The sequence below is a fragment of the Mus caroli genome, unplaced genomic scaffold (assembly GCF_978045245.1).
Source record: "Mus caroli unplaced genomic scaffold, Mus_caroli_1 scaffold_12, whole genome shotgun sequence".
NCBI classification, from domain to species: domain Eukaryota; kingdom Metazoa; phylum Chordata; class Mammalia; order Rodentia; family Muridae; genus Mus; species Mus caroli.
This window is the reverse complement of record NW_028227267.1, coordinates 115,443,552-115,467,234: the sequence shown is the minus strand read 5'-3', so window position 1 is coordinate 115,467,234 and position 23,683 is coordinate 115,443,552.

Genomic DNA, 23,683 nt, shown 5'->3' with positions numbered 1-23,683 from the left:
AGGTGCTGGGACACAAGTCAGGCATTACCACACACAGCTTCATCTCAGACCTTCCTAACTGATTAGCTTCATAGCTTTGAATAAAACATACAAATTCAAAAAATAAAAGATGGATTAAAATGGTTATCTCAAGTTGGGGTGGGAAGGACTGAGAGAGAATTTAATCTTTCCATTATAAGTTCTTTGTACTGTTTGATTTTCTTAGCTCTATGCATATATCTCTCTTACTTTAATTAAAATTCTTTCCACATAGAAATTTGCCACAGGAATCGAGACAGATGATTAGATCAATTTAAATGAATTTAAAGCAATACGTTATTTGGTGTAAAAATATTTTCATTTATTGAGATGGTTTCCCCAAGGGAAGTGAATATTATTTCAAAGAATTCAACTTCTTTATAAAAGGATGTTTCTAATCATAACAATATCCAATTTCTAATTACTTTCTCCTTTTGAAAGGGTTTCTCCCGGTTAGTTGAATTGAAAGCACTCAGTTGGGGAGTTTTCAAAAAGAAAAGATTTCTCCAGATACATGGCTCTTGTACGCATAATGTTATCAAGAAATATTTTGTCCAACAACCACCACCCAACCCACACACAATGGTCTCTTAAAATTCTAACTGAGCCTTTAGCCGATGAGGAACTAAGTGGAATTTAAATCATCGCTATTTAAGGTGACCGGCCTTATGAGTGAGCTTAGAACGCTGGGACAGTCCTGGGACAGTTCCCAGGTACAGAAGCATGTTCCCCAGCGCGCTGCCCAGTCGATCCCCACGCTCACACCTGGCAGAGACCAGCCACACATCAGGGCTCAGTTCACACTCTTCCCAAGGCCTTAATCCCTCTGTGGTCTCACTGGACCATGAGTAGCAATCGCTGCTGTATTATGGATATTCCTACTCCACCTCGAAGGTGGCAGCAAGCACCGGATGAGGCTCTTCTTCCCTGGACCATACCTGCTTTGAATGATTGGGGAATCTCAAAAAAAAAAAAAAGCCTAGCTGGAAGAAATGTGTGTTTATCATTATGTGTTTATCAAGCCTCATGGGTTATAGCCTGAGCGCTGGATCTTGATCTGCTGAGATGTCAGCAAGCAGGTGTCATACTCTTGCTCCCAGGAGCAGGAGCCAACCCCACTCTTTATTTACCGAGATGGACTGTATCCCTTCAAACTATGACCCAAAATAGATCACAAAGACCAATGCCCAGATTTAATATAAAACTACCAGAATTTTCTATTTTAAATCCCCACCCCACAACCCATGGATACTGGTTACAGAATGTAAATATCCCCCTCTCTGTCCCCCAAAGGCTTGATGTTGAAATTCAGTCACGTAGACAATGATGTGAGGTACTTTACACTCCTGTGGGTGTGGACCCACTCATCCTGATCCATCTGGAACCGCTGAGGATCCTCACAGTCTGAAGTGACGTACAGCATAATTACAAAAGAGAATTGGAGCCCACTCAGAGGAGCAAAGGCCTACAGTGGAAAGTGGGAGCAACCACGGTATGGGCTCTTGGAAGTCGCTGCCAGGAAAGTACGTTGAGCCTGGGTTCACAAGAACACTAGCGATGTGTTCAGCTCCTCCATGAGTGATGGTAAGGCTGTGTTAATCCCTGCTGCAGTTTGGAGATGACATTCGGTGCTTTGATTCCAAGGAATCAAATTCCCTAGAGGGTTGAACATTACCAACTTAAGGAGTAGATCTCCATTTTTTATTTGGTGGCTGGCTGCTCCCTGCCACTTCTGCCCCAGTTCTAGACAAGCTGGTATGTATTGCTATGCAGGCCTTTGGAGCTCATGACTAACTCCAAGTTAGTCTCTGTTCTCTCTTCTCCCAAGAACTTTCAGACCCCTATTGGGTCTAGAAGAAAGAGTCAAAGAACAGCAAAGCAAACTCAATACACTGCAGGGATGAGCATGAAGATGAGAAGTAACAAGAAAGGCTTCTGAAAATGAAAAAAAATGAAGATAGTATGCTTCAAAAATTACAATTAAGATGAAGGGATTGAGTTCTTTTTAAACTGAAAGGCAATTTTGTAGTGGATTTACATCATAATCCCATTCTGTATTGTTTATGAAAATTATGCCTTTACAGTAACGACTAGACCACTGGTGAGTCGGCTCAGCAGGTAAAAGCTATTGCCGCCAAGTTGAAGCCCATGGATGCACATAAAAAAGAATTGACCCCCTCCAGTTGTCCTCTGACCTCACATGGACACCTACTATGCCATCCATGTACATGTCCACACACATAAATGCAAACAAACAAACACACTACTACTAGCAGCTGGAAATAAAGGATTAGGAAATATAAACTGGGAAAACAGGAAGAAAACCAAGGTGGTGTGGCAATGTAGCCAGATAAAACTGAACTGCCCGTGAACGCACTGAAAGGAACGGAGGAATGTTCTATTTGCCGTAAGTGGACTAAGCCCCAAATTGGAATGATCTTCAATCTTTCTTACACCGAACAGCTTAGCTATGAAAAATGTGCAGGCATGTTGGTAAGAGTAGGAGAGCAAGAAAGCGAGAGGATCCATAGTTCTTACGGGGATTTTCTAAGGAAATCCACTCCCTGCCGGTGTACGAGATGATGCGTGGTTTTACAAAGGATGCTTGGAAGAACGGAGAGGGTAACTGAGAGCTGGATTTCTTCCCAGGGTGAGAGTGGTTAGGAATTGCTTGACACTCCAGCGAGACTGACTCTGATTGGTTGATATGAAATGAATGAAGCTGTTGTTCATTGGCTGGCTTTCAGAACACACTTACGGAGGCAGAATTACCAGTTTACTGGACGTGATAAACCCAGTTCAGGCACGATTAGCTGTACTAGCCAAGGATCAATCACTTCTTATTTTGTTTTTCTTTTGTCTATACGTGGGAGTGTGTGTGTGTGTGTGTGTGTACATGCATATGCGAGTCTATACACGCGAATATGCACACACGTGTAGGTCAGAGGGCATTGGTGTCCTTCTCTATCACCCTCTACCTTATTCCATTCTGATGGCATCTCTCACTGAACCTGGGCTAGCAGCCAGCAGTCCTAGTGATCCTCCTGTCTCCGTCTCCTACACCCTGGAGTTACCCAAGCATGGGCAAACCTAGCTGAGGATCTGAGCTCAGCAAGAGCTCTTGCCACTGGGCCATCTCTCCAGCCCCCACAAGCAGGTCTTTCCTATCAGAAGAGAAAATCTCACCCTCAGGCCCCTGCCTGCAGGAAGCTTAGATTGCAGCTGCAGGAATGAGCAGACACGGACAACTGTCGCGTAAAGTAAGGACATGTGTTCTGCAGGTAACGCTGAAGTTCACGTCTTGGCATCTGGCCTTGGATGCTGTCTATGTGACCGTGGTGAGTCAATCAGTCCTCCTTGGTAAAAGTTTCTGTCAAGTGCTTGCCAGACCCTGCTTGGAGGTGAAACGGTTAAGAGATATACAGCGGTCCATGGCGACACTGAGGTCTGCAGATGGAGGTCTATACATTGTATGAGTGCATTTGTGTGTGTGTGTGTGCGCGCGCGCGACATTGCACGAATAGGCCACTTCAAACAAGTTTGAGAACTTGGGTGAGAAAGGGAAGTTGAGGCATAAACCACAGGAGGGTGTTATGACTCAAGTATAAAATGTCCCTCGTAGACTCTTGGGTTACACACTCGGTTTCCGACTGGAGACAAGCACTCTTTAGAGATGCTGTGGGGACTTTGGGAAGGGGGTCTTGGTTGGCCAATGTAGGTCACTAGGGTTTGCTTTGAAGGTTATTCCCACAGAGTTAAACAGCCTTCCCCATTTGCTTCTGCCACCATTATGTTCTGCCCAAGCTCTGAAACCTGGAGCTGCGATGAAAATAAGTCTTTCCCTCCGACTGCTGCTTCTGTCAGGCATCTCCGTCACAACCGTGTCAATGTAGCTGCTGCACACAGACACCAGAGTTACACAAAGGTGACACTTTTACACAAGTGGTAAAAGTTAAAGTGACTTAGACACAGGGAAAGAGTCAAGATCAGAGATGTCCTAGGCTGTACTGAGATAGACGCCGGAGTCAAATGATTTGAAAAGGAAGCCATCTCCAAAGACGTTTATAGAACTCCATTGTGGTGCAGAGTAACTGGGCGATGCAGAAGCAAGCAAGGGGACACTTTTAAAGGGCATCAGACAGTGAAAGTAGAACTTGAGAGGTGGAAGCATCAATGAGCAATTCCTTTTTTAGGATTAAAGAGGCAGAGTGGAGACAGGCAGGGAAGAGGGAGCCACAGAGGTGCTGAAGGGTGAAGTACTGACAAAGCGTGTTTGCAGAAGGAATGGGAGCCGCTATACTCTAAGGAAAAAGAATGCTCCCTGGGAGGGTGGGTGAAGGTGACCCCTGTGACATCTACATGGAGGACTGGGTTGGCAGGGAGGAAAGCGAGTGACCTTGTTTTACTCTGAGGGTGCATTCACAGGGACAGGGTCCTGAGGTAAAAGCACTGTAATTTCAGACAGGAAAAGGCTTGGGCTAAAATACAGTTATAAGCCAATTGGGAGGACTCAAAGGGACTGTCAGCTGTCATGTGAGAAGGGAATTAAGTTCATATTTTGTCAGGTCTAAACCAGTAAATAATTATTAAGTCACATTTGTAAGCATTTTGTCTCCGTTCCACCCCACAGTTGCCTGGCAACAGCCAGGTGTGCCTGACTCACTATAAAAGGGGCTGCTTGCCCCTCAGCTCTCTCTTATTCTCTTGTCTTCCTGCTGCTGCTCTGTCCTTTCCTCCCTTCCCCCACTTTCCCCATTCCCCTCCTCCCTCCCTCTCCATGTGTTCATGGCCAGCTTCTACTCCTCTGCTCTCTCTCTCTCTCTGTCTCTACTACCCTCTCAACTTCCCTCCCCATGTCCTGAATAGATTCTATTCTAAACTATAAGGTCCCTCAGTGGGGAAGGGATGCCTCAGCACGGGCCTGTGGGAGGCACCTCCTTCCCTCACACCTGACTACACCTCCACCAAACACATATTCCTTCTTTATCTTTTTATAAACACAACAACATTAAATAAACAGCATCCTCCTAACTAAGATCTGCTGCATGCTAAGTCACATTAAATCAACAGCATTCTTCTAACTAAAGTTTGCTGCATGCATGCCTGGGAACAGGGTAAGTGACTCTGTCAGGATGGAAATAGGCAAGGTGGCCCAGCAGAAGGTCAAAGGTGGGTGGGAAGAGGTCTGTGGCCAGAACAGGAACATATCACTGAATGGAGCATGGTCGGAGTTAGGAATAAAGCCTACGGAGTCAAGTGCTCAGCAGAGCAGGGAGGGGTGGGAAGGTTAGGGAGCGGCCAAAGAAGGGAGTGGAACCAGAATGTTCAGCGCAAAGGAAGGTCCTAAATTTTAGTCTTACAGATGAAAAGAAACATTGCCAATCCAGGTTTTCTGCAGGGTAAAGTACTGAGAAATGGAAACTCTTTGGAGATTAAGACTCCCACGGATTAGAATCTAAAATAGCCACGGCACCCAGGTGTAAGAAAGAAGAGTGCTCAATGGTGATGAAACAGTCACTAACCACGGGTCAGTGAGGACAGAAAGCCCCGACAGGGAGGATATGGGAAATGATGGTGTGTCTAAAAGGCACAGTAGTGACCAAAGAACAGCCAGAGAGAAGACACAGGCAAGCAGAGGCAGCGTCTGGTCAGGGGAAGCTCAGGCATGACTCTCATTCTGGAACCCATTGCAAAAGCCTCTGTTTTGTTCACAGGGCGCTTAGGCAGAAAATGAAGAGAAGGCGGGGTGGCCTCTGGGCCTCTCAAGGTTAGATGTTTGAGGGCACCTCCTTCCTGCCGCTTGGGGAGCATATGGGCGCTTTGTTAAGTTGCACTTTGTATTGAGCTAACTCTGCCTTTGCTGAAAGGACAATGCAAGCCGGCTCCCCACCCCATCCCACCACTGGACTTTTGCTAATCAGTCATTCACACTGACAAGTGAATGGATCATTGATAAACAGTGGGGGTGGGGTCGAACAGAGGAAGGAGGGTGGAACTGCCTCCAGGGAAGGGAAGGCAAAGGAGCCAAAGGGAAGGGAAAGGCTGAAGGGGCTGGGCTAGTTACTCTGTCTACCTTCAAGAGTGTAGACAGAGTCTGCAGGACAGTGTCTGCAGGCCTTAGAAAGAAGAGGTGCCTTGGAGAGAAGCGGGAGGATGCTGGGGATTGGACTGTCATCTGATGAGCTGTGCGTGAGTGTGTGTGTGTGTGTGTGTGTGTGTGTGTGAGAGAGAGAGAGAGAGAGAGAGAGAGAGAGAGTGAGTGTGTGTATAAGTATGTGAGAATGTGTGCTCATGTGGGGGTGCATGTGTGTGAGTGTGTATGTGTGCCCCTGCAGGTGTGTGGGTGTGTTTGTGCCCATGCTGGGGTGCATGTGTGTGCATCTGCAGGAGAAGCTTCAGAAGGTCAGAGGTATCTTAGATACCTGAGATATTGTTAGCATTTTTTCTAGGGTCTGCCCCACAGTTACCTGGCAACAGCCAGATGTGCCTGACTCACTACAAAGGGGGCTGCTTGCCCCTCCACTCTCTCTTGCTCTCTTGTTCCTGTTCCTTGCTCCTGCTCCCCCTTCCTCCCCATTCCCCTCCCTCTCTCTCCACATGCCCTTGGCTGGCCTCTACTTCTCTATTCTCTCTCTCTCTGTCTCTGTCTCTGTCTCTCTCTGTCTCTCTCTGTCTCTCTCTCTCTCTCTCTCTCTCTCTCTCTCTCTGTCTCTCTCTCTCTTTCTCTCTCCCCTCAGCATGGGGCCCACAGAGGAACCCCTTCTCCCCCACACCTGACTACACCTCCACCAAACACATTCCTTCTCTCCTTATCTTTATATAAAACACAACAGATGTCATTAGATACCTTACATATCTTCCATATCACTCCTTAAGGATGACAGTGCCTCTCACAGAATGTAGGGCTCAGTGATTGAGCTTGTGGATGCCAACCACTCTCCTCTGTCTGCTCGGCACTAGGACTGCAAGCGTGTGCCTTCATGTCTAACTTTTTCTGTGTGCGTTGGGGATTGAGCTCAGGCCCTTAGTCTTGTGCAGGAAGCACTTTGCCGACTGAGCTTTGTCTCCACACCCTGATGAACTTCCCATCTTATCTAAATGCCGCAGTCAGGCTTGTATTTACGACAGGCTCAGACCGCCATGTTTTAGGAAAGTTAGGGGTGTTCTATAGCCTCAGTGGCATGGCACAACAGAATGTGTGCAAAAAAATGTTATGCATGTCACAAATGGGAACTACGCGTGATACAGTTTGCAGAGTCAAATGAGATGGGTAAAATTAATTCGAATGATATTTTATTTAATCCTATAAAACCCAAGCATCATTTAGACAGAATCAAAATGTTAAAAAAAAACCTTGACATGTCTTTTTTTATTATTATTAACTTTTCAAAAAAAAACCTTATGTATAATTTATACCAGTACCAGCATCATCTACTCACATGTCAGGAACAGGTTAGACGCACTTGGCTTGTTGCCGCCATCTTGGAACCCACAGGGCAGTTTAACACACACCTGTATCAGACATGTAATGTGGACAAGATGTGCATGGGGTAATTAAGTAGGGGAGGAGCTCACAGAAGGTTGAAGTTGTCGGGTTGAGGAATTCATCAAGGCGTTTAGAATGGATGAGAGCAAGGGGAGGCAGGGACAGGCTAGTCCTACACAGAACGGTCCCCAGGATACCAGGAGAGAAGGCCCTAAGAAGGGGGGGAAATCACTGTCCAAAGTAAAGCAGAATAGAGTCGAGAGGGACATCCGGGTGTCTGATGGCTACACACAGCTCTGCCAGACTCACCGCCTTTGTGAGTCTTGCCTCCTTGCATGTGGTTTCCATTCCCCAGGCTTGTGTGCAGCCCCGCAATGGCAAGGGAAGACGTGAGGCAGTGTTGAGCTGGAATGATAAAATGCTGATTGTCTGTAACTGACACTTTAGACTTTCACATTTGTTCTACCTGCCAAAGCTTTTGCATCCAAGAGCATCTTATGAGAGAGTCCGAGAGGGGAAAGTGGCACACATACGTGTGTGTGTGTGTGTGTGTGTGTGTGTGTGTGTGTGTGTGCTCGCGTGCGCATGCACAAAGAAAATTTCCTCACAAAACAAAAACAGTATTTTCAGAATTCACTCTGCTTTCAGACTATTTCCATCAAGCTTCTTATTCATTTTGACTTATTTCCATCTATAAGCAGACTAACGCTTCTCTCTGCTTTTATTGTTCTTCAAGAATGGGCTTTCTATTGGAGGAAAATAATGTCTCTGAGACCACCACTTTGCCCACTGCAGATCTTCATTAATCTGCAGCCACAGAGCAGGCTTTTAGCAGCGAGCACTTTTGATGGGAATTGAATTTGATATTGCATTATGGGTGTAGGGCACCTCACAATAGACTGTGTTCTTTCTTGTGACTGAGCACAATCAGAGGGACCCAATTAAATAATTTAGTGCAATAATGGAGAACAAAAGCGCATGAGGGCTTATAGAGAGGCCTCTGCCCGTGCATTCTCCCTTTCCTGTATCATGTTAATTAATTTGCCTCAAAACTAAAAGAAAGAGTACAATGTGGAGGAGAGGAGCTCCCTACAAGATGGAGACACTGTTTTCATACAGCTTCTACAGCAAATGGACTCTCAGGGAAATGGCAGTACACAGGTGTCTTAGGGCTGTGGTAACAAAGGCCTCAAACCTGCTGGCTGAAGATGACAGACTTGTGTATCACGGTGCAGGACTCTTGAAATCAAGGATTCAGCAGAGCCATGTTCCCTCTGGGATTGAGGGTAGAACCCCCCCACCCCCCTTCACTCCAACTTTTGGTGGTGGACAGCGGTTCTCAGCACCTTGACTAGCTTCTGTGCCTAGTCTCTGCCTCTGTTGTCACCTGGCATTTAACACTAACCTTAACCCTAACCCTAACCCTAACCCTACCCCAACCCTAATCCTAACCCTAACTCTCTCCTACTATTTCCCTTCTATAAAAAATATACCAGTCAGATAGAGTAGGGCTTACTTGGTCATGTCATAGTACATGTGTTAGAATGGTGGGTCAAGTCTCAATAGCACACTAGGCCAAGTCAGTTCCACATGGAAGAGGTTTTATTGGGGAAAGAGAGAGAAGGTGGTGGCAGAAAGAGAAGAGGGGGAGAGAGAGAGGGAGGGGTGTTCTCCTTATTTATATGGAGAATGTCAACGCAGGAAGGTGAGCCAAGTGAATGTTGGGAACATGGTGCCTGTTGCCTTGGCAACAGGTCTGCAGGTCGCAGGTCATGCTGTCACCTGTGTGATGTCATAGGTTTGGGAGGTCCTGATGCCAACAATATTAACTAGATTGCACCTGAAAAATATCCTGTTCTCAAATAAGTCTACATCCCAGGCACTGGGTTAGGACAGAAACATAGCATTGAGTGGGGACACAATGGCCAGTGATGACATTCTATGCGTTTCCACCTAAAGGTGTTTTCTGGGTTGCTTCTGACTGATCCTTCAGTTAATTCAGATAGTGCTGTCCGTGCAGATGAGCAGGAGACTCTGGGGTCCCCTCAGTCCCTGACAGTAAACAGTATACCTTTACAATATGACTGTGCACAGAGAAATGCACACAGCAGTCTAAGAGTCCATTGGTTAGAAGCTGACATGGTCACACAGAGTGTACCAGGAACCCCGGCCCTCACCTTTGACTCATCTGAGGCAGGTTCTGGCACACTAAAAGTCTTCCCTGTTCCTATAACGGCCTCTTCTGTGCTGAGAGAACCAACTGGGGATGTTTGGCTCAGGCACACTCAGGCATCACTGCTAATCACCATGGTCAACCATAGAAGCTCATCCTGGGTTTCGGGGAGACATGGAAAGTTCTCTATCAAAGGAAGGATAATGCTAAACAGAGGAGGTTGCAGTATTTGTTATTCAGTGTAGTTATCAGTCAGACTGCTCCAAGCAATAAGCTGGCCATGCTCTCTGTCATCTAGGACCTACGTGACATCTTCACATACAGTTTGCCCAAGAATGTCTATTTCTAACGTTTAGATAAATAAATAGTTATTGTATATTAACAGCAGAAGGTAACAGTCCTTTGCACACTGGCTGTGGCTTGCTCATTAGAATAGACCGGCTGGCCAGGGAGCCCTAAGAATCCACCTGCTCCTGCCTTCCCCAAGCTGGGAGTACAGGTGGGCATCACTACATCGAGTAGTCTCTTTACATGGGGTCTAGGGATCAAACTCCGGTTTTTAGGATTGCAAAGGCAAGGTCTTTGCTGACTTGTCCTCTCTTCAAAGTCTTACATAGCAGCTTATATGGATAAGATTGCAGGGGAACCATCCTTACCATCTTCAAGTGCACGGTGTCATGGCCTTGAGTTTGCTCAAGGTGTGTGTGTAACTGTCACCACCACCCATTCCCACCCACTCTCACCATCCCACACAGGAACTGTTGTGATTAAACAACCCCTCCAGCCCCCTGGTCACCACCACTCTACTTTCCATCTTTGGAGAAACTGTGAAGGGGCCTGCTGTTCCTTTGGCTTGTGCAGTGGTACAAGAGAGCTTTCCCATCCCCAAGTTCCTCTGGCATTTGAATGGAGAAAGATTTTCCCTTCCCCAGTTGGCTGTAGAATTGCAGTGAGAAGCCAGGCTGGGGGTCAAGGGTGGAGGGGGTGCTCAAGAGCATTCTGTACTATGTAACATGGAGGGAAGTCAGGGACCACCTCAAACTTTCCCGGATGCTAGGAATTCTTGACTCTGAGATTCCCAAAGTGGACAGAGCTTTGCACCCAAGTCTGGGGAGTCAAAGTTGGGAGAGGGAGGCCTGAAGTGGCCCAGTGTGGTTTGAAGTCTTCTGTGTTTATGGGGGAAGCTTACATCCTCTTCCACCTCTCTTGAAAATATAAGTTAAAGAACCAGGCCTTTTTTTTCCCATTTAGGAGAGTACCCCAAAGCTACCACCCATTTCAAGAAATATTTACCTTGAAATCACTGCCCTTGAACTTGAGAAATTGTTTTAGGCCATAGCATGCCCATGGCTTCTGGTCACGTGCACAGAGGATGGCTTCAGTCTTGCTTTTGTTCCAGATAGCTTGGAAGATTTGAACACCCTGCCAGGCCTTATCTTCTGATGGTATTTCCCAAGCAGGCGGTCATCTCCAAAATGTATCTGGGACCACACCTTTCAGACTGTGCCTCTGTAATATTCTGGTGATTCAGCAACGGAGACCCAAAGGCACCTGCAAGCTTACCTTATCCAACTCAGTTCCTATGGGCTGATGGTTCCTCTACTTACTCCAAAGCCCAAGCGTGGGATGAACATTTATCACTCTCTCAGTCCCTTTTAGATGCTTTGTAAGACACTACCATTAGCACCATCCATCCTGACGGCTCTTTGGATCCGAAGTGCAGCACGCAGAGGCGGGAGAGAGATGAGCGCAGTGAGCGAGCACACAGTTTGCTCGGGGGCTTCTTAAACGCCTCCAATAAAGCGGTGGAGTGGTAGGAGGGGCAACGCGGGCAGGAAGGAAATGGAAGCCCAGTCTCCGTTTCTCCATATTTGCAATTAATTCTGCCTAGAAGTATCACGCTCCTCAGCGGCGGGTAAAGAAGGCCTTGACGGGAGCACGGCAATTTCCAGCTAAACTAGAGGATAATTAGAAATGCCCTGTAGCAGGCAAGTCGGTGCTGCGATTTATTTGCTGTTTATTACAGAGTCCCTGCCCCTTGGGTGTAATGACTGTAAAACCGCGCAGGCAGCTTCTCTGGGTTTGATTTAGTGGCGTAAATGGTGCTCAGAGAGTAGATTAAGCTGGAAAGTGATCAAACCTTATTTGCAATCCGATTATACAAACTGCTCCCCGCACTGACCAGATTGAAGTAATTTCCCTATAGAAACGTTACACTCGCTTTGGTGTAGACATGATTAACATTTCCCGACTGTAGGTCAGCTTTTCACTCCCACCGTAATCCTTTATCAGGCAATATGCCCATCTCTCTCTTAGGTTTGTCTCGATCGTGCCCGGCCTGGTATCTAAGCGAGGCATGGCAGCTGGACCCAATTAAAAAATTATAGCAAACTCTCAGGCCCTCAGTGATGAATACTGACGGCAAGTAAACACTGGGAGAGGAGGAGGAATGTGTTTCTCTGTAGTGTGATTGTTCAACATCAGTGACTTGTTTAATGATCTAATGGAGAGCTCCTCTTCTAACCAATGAGAAAATTTCCCCGCTGCTTGGGAAGGGCAGTGGAGGGTCTCAGAAGCAAGTGTCCTTAAGCTCAGATGGCTGGATTTATGGTGACTTGTATTTGTCACCAAGCCATTCTTTCAGAAGTACTTAAATATCAGGGACCCGTAATCACCCTTGTTTTAAATAACCATCCACAACACAGGGTGTGTGGGTTTTGCCCAATCAGTATTTCTGGCTGCGAAAACAGTTTTCTTACAATTAGCCTCTGGTAACGAAACACCACCAACTCTGCACCAAACTCTGAAAGCAAACCCTTGGCTCCTCGCATACTTTTGTGACAATCAAAGAAAATATTTGAGTCTGAAATTCATTATCGTAGCCTAACTCCAGTACCCGCAATAACATGTTTGTTGTACAACATATTTAAGCTGATTTTCTTCAAACATTTTTGGCCTTAACCCTTGAGACACCATCCACCCTCAACAAACATTCCCAGGCTTCAGCTGGATAATTGAAAAATGTAGAGAGAAGGGGCTCGCGGTTTCCGTGAGTATTCCTAAGTGACTCAGAGTCGCAGATGGCATTAAATCGAAAAGGACCCCGTTCAAATAAATTCTTTCTGGGCACTTTTGAGTGAGCTGTAAACGGTACATCAGTTCTATCCAAAGCCAAATAGATCAGAAACGGAGACTGGCTTCTGAGTTTTCTCTGGACCAGAACGGACACGCTGTGTGTTTCTCAGGTAGGGAGTTTCAGGGCAGCAAGAGCCACAAAGTTGTTGTCTAGGTTGATGGCTCTTTGTGGAATTTACATCCCACAGAAGGTGAGGAAATGACATCACCCATTAGGACCCAGTTTCCAGTGGGTGGTGCTGGGGTACATGTTTTCTTTCTAGGCATCAGGGAGCCTTTCAGAGGCAAATGTTGAAAGTTGAGGGACCGGACTTGCTGGTGGCAAAATGGCCAGCATTTATGTCACCAAGGAGACATCAGTGAATGGATAACAAGAGACATGTCACTTACCTCCGCCTTTTATGGAAATGGTTTCTTGAGGTAGAAATTAGGTCTCCCCCAAGCCATACTTCCTAGTCTTCATTTATATGTCACAAAAGCAACACTCTTTGCTTCCGCAACAGTCTGAGAAAAATCATAGTGAAATAAAAATGAACTCATCTGCCCACAAGCATCCCTCTCATAAGTCCTGCTTATAGACTTAGAAAGTACAGTAACAAAAATGAGACAAAAAGCCCTGACATCAAACACACATCTCAAAGCTGCCACAGACGGCCTGGAGTTGTGGCTACCACAACACACACATGTGTACATCCCAACCTCAGCCACCTGGTGAAAAGAGCTACCTCATAACCAGGAACACAAACCCAGATGGCAGTGGGAATCTAATCCTTTGGCCAGAAGGTTTGAAGGTGCAGTGTGGAGTCTCTAGGCATCCTCTGTGCATGGCCACAGAATATCTAGTTTATCTGGGACCCGGAGGAAAGATAAGCTCCCCCCCCACACACACAGCTGTAATTGAAGACAACATTAGATGGTTTTCTTTGGTTTGGTCAAGTCCTGGATGTGATGTCCAGGATTCTTTCTGTGACACTCTAGAACCCGCATCTTTTGCTAATGTAAAATTTTAGGAATAGCAGGCTTTTAATTTGTAGGTGCAGACAAAATGAATACATTCCAAGGAGGATCCAGGGGACAGGAGTGTTAGCAACTCATCTCGGAGGCACCCGGGTACAGAATGTTTTTTCATGCACTTATTCTTAAATTATCCCACCTTCGGGGGGAAAATTCAAGGTTGGGACAAGATGTGAAATTTATCTGCCGTGTGACAGCTCTGAAGCTGTCTTAGGAGCAATGCTTTGTTGGCACAAATGAAATATTTTCACATTGAATGTAAAGGGCAGAGTCTGTTTCCACTTGTCCTCCAGGTCCCCGAGGCCTTCCTGTTTCTTGTTAGGCATATTTACAAAGTGTGCTGACTGGTTAATTCTTAGTGCCATGTATCAAATAAGCATCATATGTACTACTCCCAACCTAGAAACTCTCCTATTCAAACACATAAAAGTCACTTATTGGGGAATATATATATATATATATATATATACACACACACACACACACACACACATATGTGTGTATACATATGAACATATATATATATATATATATATACACACATTCATATATGTATGTGTTGTATGTATACATATGCACGGATATACATAATGTAATACATAATATATTATATATGTACACACACATATATTAGTTTTCTGATTTTTCATGTTGTTGTATTAAGAAAACAGATTAGAAACCGCAATGCATTTGACTTTTGCAAAAATACCTCTTTATAATTAAAATTTTATATGCAATTATTAAATGAAAAGATGAGTCATTCGGAAATACAACAGATTATGAACCAGGCTGCACATATTGTCACGCACCGAGTGCAGACTTCCAGCGGGTCCCCACAGCCCCAGTGATGTAGCAGTCACGCCCCTGCCCCTGGCAGACAGGCAGCTCTATGCCCTTTCTGCTGGTGACAGAATAGGTTTGTTAGGAACTTGAAAAAGTGTCCAGTTATACAAAAAGCTTCGTGTTTATTCCTACTGGGATGAGCATCAATGGTCCTAATCCATCAGTGAATAAAATAGGTAGCCTTGCCACAGGAAACCGGAGACAATGTTTCCACGTTCTGTTTATGTATCTTTCCTTCTCTTTCTCTCCTCCTCTCCCTTTTCTCCCCCCACCTTTTCTGATGTTACTGCCTCCTCCTCCTTCCTTCTTGTTCCTCTCCATTCCTGCTGGGATCTCTATGTGTGTGTTAAATCACTGCACACAAAACACGCCCAAAATCTGGGAGGGAGTGGGCAATAAGGAAGGTGACACAGATATTTACTGTTTGGTTTTAGTTAGGGAAACACTCTGTGCACAATGCAGAACAGTGCAGATGATCTGCAGGACACAGACTCAATGGTCTAGAAATTAAAGACACACAGCCTAGGCACCCAGTAGGTGACAAGGTCTAGGTTTGTGGGAGCATGCTCTATGATGTATCTACAAGGATGAAACCAACTTACACTGTGGAAACATATCCTACCCTTCAGCATGGTTGTAATGGTGACCATTCAAACTAGCATGGTGGGTATTTTCTTTAAAGAAATTCAAATCAAATCAGCAGAGACAAGGAATGTGATGTTTATGTGTATGTGTATATGATATATATGATTTATATGTATACAATGTAAATATAAATTTGCAGAACAATGCTTATATTGGGGGATAATCATATTAAACAAATTAAGTCAGTCTCAGAAAGACCAAGATTATATGTTTTTCTTCATGCGAGGTCATTAGATTCTGTATAAATACATAAAACCATATACATATATAAAATATATATACATATATACACACTATACATATATTGTGTATATATGGCATGAAAGTGGAAGCAAAATTGGAGGTGGGCAAAATGGACTAATAGGGGGGGGAGGGGCAAGAACAAGGAGAATAGAGGTAAGGGGGTCTGTGCCTTATAATATATATAATACATGGATGCTTAAAATGAACATAAAGAAGAAGTTAAGTAAAGCCAAAGAGGCTGTTGCATAGATCTTGTATGATGTCCTTAAATGTAGCAACACAAATCACTAAGAACATACCATGGCTCTAGCTAGGCAGCACGTGTGTTTGGGGTGTGTGTGTATGTGTGTGTGTGCCTTCACACCTTTTCACACCCAGTGGTATGTGTGACGCTTCCATTAACCTGAGGTTTTGCACAGACCTTTTCTTTGGCTGTCTTTTCCGTTTCTCAAATACTCCAATCACATCGTTGGAACACGGGGGCTTACACGTCTTTGCCTTGCAGTGGCTGTGCTTGTCTTTCATTCCGTGGCTTGTTTTGATATTGCAGCAGCTGCCACAGAAGCTTTGTGTAACCCACTTGCTGTGCACTGGCACCAGACAGGCAGTCGTTACATCTTACTCCTCTCTGTCTGGTGTTCTGTGACAGTGATGCCTGCTGCGATGGCAAGCCCAGCACATCCTTGCTGGCTTCTTAGCATCTTTGCTTGGTATTTCGTTGGGTGGAGAAGTTAGGCAACCAAAGTTCTGCCAGGCACCACATCCAAATTCCATCCCAGCTTACTCTGTCTGTTCCTATGTGACCAGAAAAATTCTGGAGTTCCTGATCTAACTAGTGGGCTCATTTGCAAGGTTGGATCAATATTCAGTTTTTGAAGTGAGGCGCTAAGCACGAGGTGATGTGCCATTCACAGCCTTCACATTCAAACGGAGGAGCTGAAGTCATTAAGAGCATGGTGCCATCCGTTTAGGACAATGACCTGCACACAGAAGTTTGGGGGTACTGGGCAGGCAGGGCTACAGTATCATCAAGCACTATTTGGATTGGTGTAATCCAGTGCTAATGAGCCAGTCCAGTTTTCTGTCTGCCCCAGTCTGGACAGCCTGGCCCAACATCTCCAGCGGAGTCTCCTCTCTGGGGGTTGGCGGTGGGTAGCAACAGAACTGAAAGTGGTTCTACAGGAGGCACTGCTGCAGTAGCATCATTGAAAAGCCTACAGTGTGTCCTGAATGAGAAGTCCCTGAAAACCCACTAACTGCTGCCCAGCAACAGAAGTTAGGGACCAGCCAACCTCACCATTGCTTGCACAAAGTGCTGACATAACTCCCTGCTTCCAGTAGCTTCCCTAGAACCCAAAGTCGTTCTTGTTCCCAACATGGCCTCCAACCAAGAAGGCACATAAGTCCTTGCTTCCAAGCCATGGCTGTACCTACTAGCTCCAACCCCCCACATCTTTCCAAACGCTAGAGAAGACAGAAGAGTCACTAAACATATTTTTTCCACCTGCCCTCAGTGCGTGCAGCCTGAAGTCAAGCAGGGGCTGAGGACATAACTCAGTTACTCTAATTCTTGCCCGTGTGCATGAAGCCCTGGATTGGATCCCCAGCATACATGAACCCAATTGTGCTGGCCCATGCTTGGGGCCTGTGAGCCCAACATGTGGGAGTGGGGAAGCAGAAGCAGGAAGATTGGGATCATCTTCCAATATACAGCAAGTTTGAGGCCAGCTTGGGATACCCGAGGCTCTGCTTAAGAAGGAAAAAAAGTTAGGGGAGGGAAGAGAGACTGAAGAAAGACTTGATAAGTCTTCATTGGGGTTTTTACTTTGAAAAAGAGCAAGCTCACCAACTGACTAGTTGAGAATATTAGCTCATGGACAAGCAATTCTCATACTGTGGCAGGATAAAAAACCAACAAAACAAACAAACAAACAAACAAAACCCCAGAGAACTAGATCCTAAGATCCAACAGTCCCCATGCCTCCTCCCCTCCCTAGGCTCACTTAAAGCTCTGTATCAGGAATCCTGCTGTGGTCTCCCAGTTCCCTTTGATCTCATCCTCCTGAGTTCACAAAGACCTTCTCCATCCCACTTTCCCTCCCTCAACTCTTCCCAGTATCCCAGGATCCAACGCCAGCAGGCATCCCCTGTCAACATATCAGCTGGGCAGGACAGGAAAACAGGTAACACATGATTATCACACTCTCCAAAAATCCAGAGAAGAAACAAAAACCAAGGAACAAAATGCCCACACAACAAAGATAAATCCAAAAATGAATACCTAGACCCATAATCATCCCAAACCCAGATGCCTATATGCCAGGGTAAAAACATAATCAATACAAGTCAGGGCAGTGTGTCCCCACTGGAGCCCAGCTACCTACCACAGCCCAGCTACCCTACCACAGCAGACCCTGAATTCCTCAACACAAATAGCTCAAACAGAAGAAAAAGACCTTAAAACCAACTATCTGGAGATGATAGAGGTCCTTAAAGAGAAAATGAATAAATCTCTTAATAAAATCTAGGGGAAAGCAAACAAAAATTTTGCAGAAAATGAATAAATCCCTTAAGGAGTCAAGAAGACACAAGGGAACATTTGAAGGAAATGGATGAAATGGCTCAAGACCTAAAAATAAAAAAATAAAAAATAAAGGATCTATAAAGAAAACACAAATCAAAGTAATTCTGGGAATGAACAATCTAGGAACTTAATAGGAACTACAGAGACAAGCTTCACCAACAGAATACAAGAGATGAAAAAGAGGACCTCAGTCACTGAGAATACAATATAAGAAATAGATAGATCAGTCAAAGAAAATGTTAAATCCAAAAACAATCTGATACAAAACATCCAGGAAATATGGAACACTATGAAAATTCCAAATCTAACAATTATAGGAATAGAGAAAGGAGAAGAAGAATCCTTGATCAAAGGCCCAGAAAATATTTTCAATAAAATCATGGAAGAAAAATTTTCCAACCTAATGAAGGAGATGCCTATCAAGGGACAAGAAGCACACTGAACATCAAATAAACTGAACCAGAAAAGAAAATTCCCTTGTCATCCAATAATAAAAACACTGCACATAAAGAACAAATAAAGAAAGTAAAAACTGCAAGGGAGAAAGGCCAAGTCATGTATAAAGGCAGACATGTTAGAATTACAACTGACTTCTCTACAGAGGCTCTAAAAGTCAGGAGGGCTTTCAGAGATGCGCTGCAGACTCTAAGAGGTCACAGATACCAGCCTAGACTACTATAATCAGTGAAATTTTCAATCACCACAGATGGAGAAAATAAGGTATTCCACAATAAAGTAAAATGTAAACAATATCTATCTACAAATCCAGTCCAGATGGAACCAAAAAGAAAAATCTAACGTAAGGATGATAACTACACTCATGAAAACACAGGAAATAAATAATCTCACACCAGCAAAATGAACAGAAGGGAAACACACACACACACACAGACACACACACACACAGACACAGACACAGACACACACAGACACAGACACAGATACACACACATACACACAGACACACACACACATACACACAGACACACACACACACAGACACAGACACACACACACACAGACACAGACACACACACACACATACACACAGACACAGACACACACACAGACACAGACACACACACAGACACATACACACATACACACAGACACACACACATACACACAGACACGGACACACACACACACATACACACATACACACACACACACACACACACACACAACTACTACCACCACCACCACCAACAGCAGCAACAACAACAAAATAACAGAAATCAACCATCATTAGTCATTTACATCTCTTTTTCAATATTAACGGTCTCAATTCCCCAATAAAAAGACACAGACTAACAGAATGGATAGAAAACCAGGATTCATTCCTCTGCTGCCTCCAAGAAACACATTTCAGCATCAAGGATAGACATTACCTTAGAGTAAAGGATTGGAAAAAGTATTCAAAGCAAATAGACCTAGAAAGCAAACTGGTGTAGCCATTTTAATATCTAACAAAATAGAGACAGGGAAAGACACCACATACTCATCCAAAAAAAATAAATAACCTCCATAAAGTGAACATTGCACTTTTAAACATCTATGCCCCAAACACAAGAGCACCCAAGTTTATAAGAGAAACAGTACTACAGCTTAAATAATATATCGACCCTTACACACTTACAGCGGGAGACCAGTACTCCAACTTGCATCCATGCACAAATCATCAAGACAAAAACTAAACAAATACTGGCTTAAGAGATGTTAAAAGCCAAATAGACCTAACAGAACATTTCACCCAAACAAACAAAACAGTATACCTTCTTTTCTGTACCGTGTGGAACTTTCTCCAAAAACGACCACGTACTTGGACTCAAAGAAACTCTCAAGAAATACCGGAAGTTGAAATTACTCAATGTGTTCTCTCAGACTACTATAGACTAAAGCTAGATATTGTCATCACCATCAACAACAGAAACAACAGAAAGTTTAAAAATTTATGGGAAACGTAACAACTCTCTCCTGAATGAAAAATAGGTCAAGATAGAGATCAAGATAGAAATTAAAGATTTTTTAGAATTCAATAGAAATGCACACACAGCTTAACCAGACTTATGGGGCACAATGAAAGTGATATAAAGAGGAAGTTCATAGCACTAAATGCCTATATAGAAAAATGGCGAGATCTCATACCAGCCACTTATCTGTACACCTGAAAACTCTGGAACAAAGAGAAGAAAGCATACACAGGAGGAGTAGAGGGCAAAAAATAATCAAACTGGGGGCTAAAATCAATTAAATAGATACGAAGAGAAAAATACAAAGAACCAACAAAATAAAGAGTTGGTTCTTTGAGAAAATCAACAAGATAGACAAAAATCTTACACAACCTAACATTGTCCAGTTTTATGAGGCCACAGCCATCCTGATACCGAAACTACACAAAGACTGAATGAAGAAAAAGAGTTACCGATCAATTTTCCTTTAATCCCAGCACTTGGGAGGCAGAGACAGGCGGGTTTTCTGAGTTCGAGGCCAGCCTGGTCTACAAAGTGAGTTCCAGGACAGCCAGGGCTATACAGAGAAACCTTGTCTCTCAAAACCAAAATAAATAAATAAATAAATAAATAAATATGCACAAATACTTGATAAAATCCTTGCAAACTGAATCTAAGAACACATCAAAAAGATCATCCATCATGATGAAGTAAGCTTCACCCCAGAGATGCAGGAATAACGGTTTAATATATGACAATCACCATGCAATCCACTATAGAGACAAACTAAAGGGGAAAACCACATAATCATCTCATTAGATTCAGAAAAGGCCTTTGACAGAATCCCACACTTCTTAATGACCAGTGATACAAGAAAATAACTAAACATAGTAAAGATAATTTACAGCAAGCTGATATCCAACATCAAATTAAGTGGAGAGAAACTCAAAGCAATTTCACTAAAATTAGGAACAAGACAAAGCTGTCCACTTTCTCTATAGCTACTCAATACAGTAACTGGTCTTAACTAGACTACAAGGACAACCAAGGAAGATCAAGGGGATATAAGTTTGAAAGGAAGAAATCAAAGTATTGTTATATTCAGATGATATAATCATAAGTGACCCTAAAAATTGTACCAGGGAAGTTCTATAACTAATAAACATTTCCAGCAAAGTTTCTGGATACAAGATTAACTCACAAAAAATGAGTAGCCCACCAATATACAAATGACAGATTGAGAAAAAAAATAGGGGAAAAACACCTTTTGTAATAGCTTCAAATAGTATAAAATATTTTGGGGTAGCTCTAACCAAGCATAAAGGACTTGTACAGTAAAGACTTCAAGTCTCTGAAGAAAGAGATAGAAGAAAATAACAACAGATGGAAAGATCTTCCATGCTCATGGATTGATAGGATTACCTAGTAAAAGTGGCCACCCTACCAAAAACAATCTACAGATCCAATGTAAACCCCACCAAATTCCAATACAGTTCTTTATAGACCTTGGGAGACAATTCTCAACTTTATATGGAAAAAAACAAAACAACAAAACCAAACAACCCCCTGCCGAACTAAGATAAGTAAAACAATCCCAGACAATGAAAGAAATGCTGAGGTCTCACCATTCCCAATTTCAAGTTGCACTACAAGGACACAGTAGTAAAAGCCACATGGTATTGGCATAAAAACAGACACGCTGGCCAATGAAATTGAACTGAAAACCCAGACATAAGACCGCATACGTAGGCGCAAATTTGTGTGTACTGTGTAAAGGTTATCACTGTGTTACTCAAATGCGGAGTTGTCTGCCCTCCTCATATATTGTTCAGTCCAGACATGGCATTGTAATGCTTATGTCTCCTACCTCAAGTTTGCGTAAACAATTCTTACCATTTATTCTCTGCCTTGCCAATAAATGCTGATCACCTGAGAGAAAGAGACAGACAGAGAGAGAGAGACAGAGAGAGACAGACAGACACAGACACAGACACAGACACAGACACAGACACAGACACAGACACAGACACAGACACAGAGAGAGACAGAGAGACTCAGATCAGCCATGAGGAAGAAGACACCATGGAGGAGGGGGAATCTAAAGCACAAAGAGCCAGATCAATAATAATGTGCAAGTATTGTGGGATCATGACAGGGAGGTAGCCAGATTACCTTGGAAGATTAATAGATCAATAACTGCTCAGATATTGAGGGGAAGTTTGAAATAAATATCGGCTTCTCTGTGTGGTAATTGGGGACTAGCTAAGGTAAAGGAATGTGTCCATTGGACAATTTACTACTTACACTTACATTGAAATAATTAATTTCACACACGTACATATAGACACCTGATTTTTGATAAAGAAGCTGTAAATATACAATGGGGAAAAAAAAGATAGCATCTTCAATAAATGGTCCTGGACAAGCTGGATGTCTGCAGGTAGAAAAAATACAAAGAGATCCATATTTATCACTCTGCACAAAACTCAAGTCCAAGTGGATCACAGACCTCAGCATAAAACCAGATACACTAAACCTGAAAGAAGAGAAAGTCAAGGATAGCCTTGAACACATCGGCACAGGAGAAGACTTCCTGAGCAGAATACGACAGTGCAGGCACGAAGGCCAACAATTAATAAATGAGACTTCGTGTAATTAAAGCTCCTGTAAGGAAAAGGACACTGTCAACTGGACACAGAGGCAGCCTATAGAGTGGGAGAAGATTTGTACTTATTCCACATCCAAAGAAAGAAGAAATTCCTTTTTTTAAAAAAAAAAAATCCAATTTAAAAATGGAGTACAGAACTAAACAGACTTCTTAGTAGAGGAAATTGAGATGGTTGAGAAACACTTAAAGAAATGTTCAGCATCTGTGCTCATCAGGGAAATGCTAACTACCTTGAGGTTCCATCTCACACCTGTCAGAATGGTTAAGATCAACAACACGAGCGTCAGCTCATGCTAACAGGCATGTAGAGCCACTGCTGGTGGGAACGAAGACTTGTACAGCCATTATGCAAATAAATATGATGGTTCCTCAAAAAGTTGGGAATCAATCTACCTCAAGACCCACTCTTGGCATATACCCAAAGGATACTCCATCCTACCACAAAGACCGTTGCTCAACCCTGTTCATAACAGCTTTATTTATGGTAGACACAAACTAGAAACAACCTAGATGTCCTTCATCCATTAATGGATAAAAAAAATTGCTTTGTTTACCCAATGGAGTGTAGTAAGAACAATTTAAGCTTATCCCAGACTAACTTACAAATAAAGAGACTATGGTTATTTTATTTGGCTTTGACAATTACTGGTGTCACTCCTAACCTACTCTTCTAAACACAGGCCTGGCTACCTCCGCAGGAGTGTACCCCCAGACACTTGTTGCTTCTCCTGGTCACGTGCTCATCATCCATTTCTGCTCATGGCGGCTTTCTCCTGCTTCTCCTTCCCTCCTCGTGGTCCTCAACTCCACTTGTCTCTTCTGTCCAGCTATTGGTTGTTGGCATATTTTACCAATCACAATTAACTCAGTATCTTATGTACAGACTCTCTTCTTTTTGTGGTAATCAATCTTGGGGGCCCCA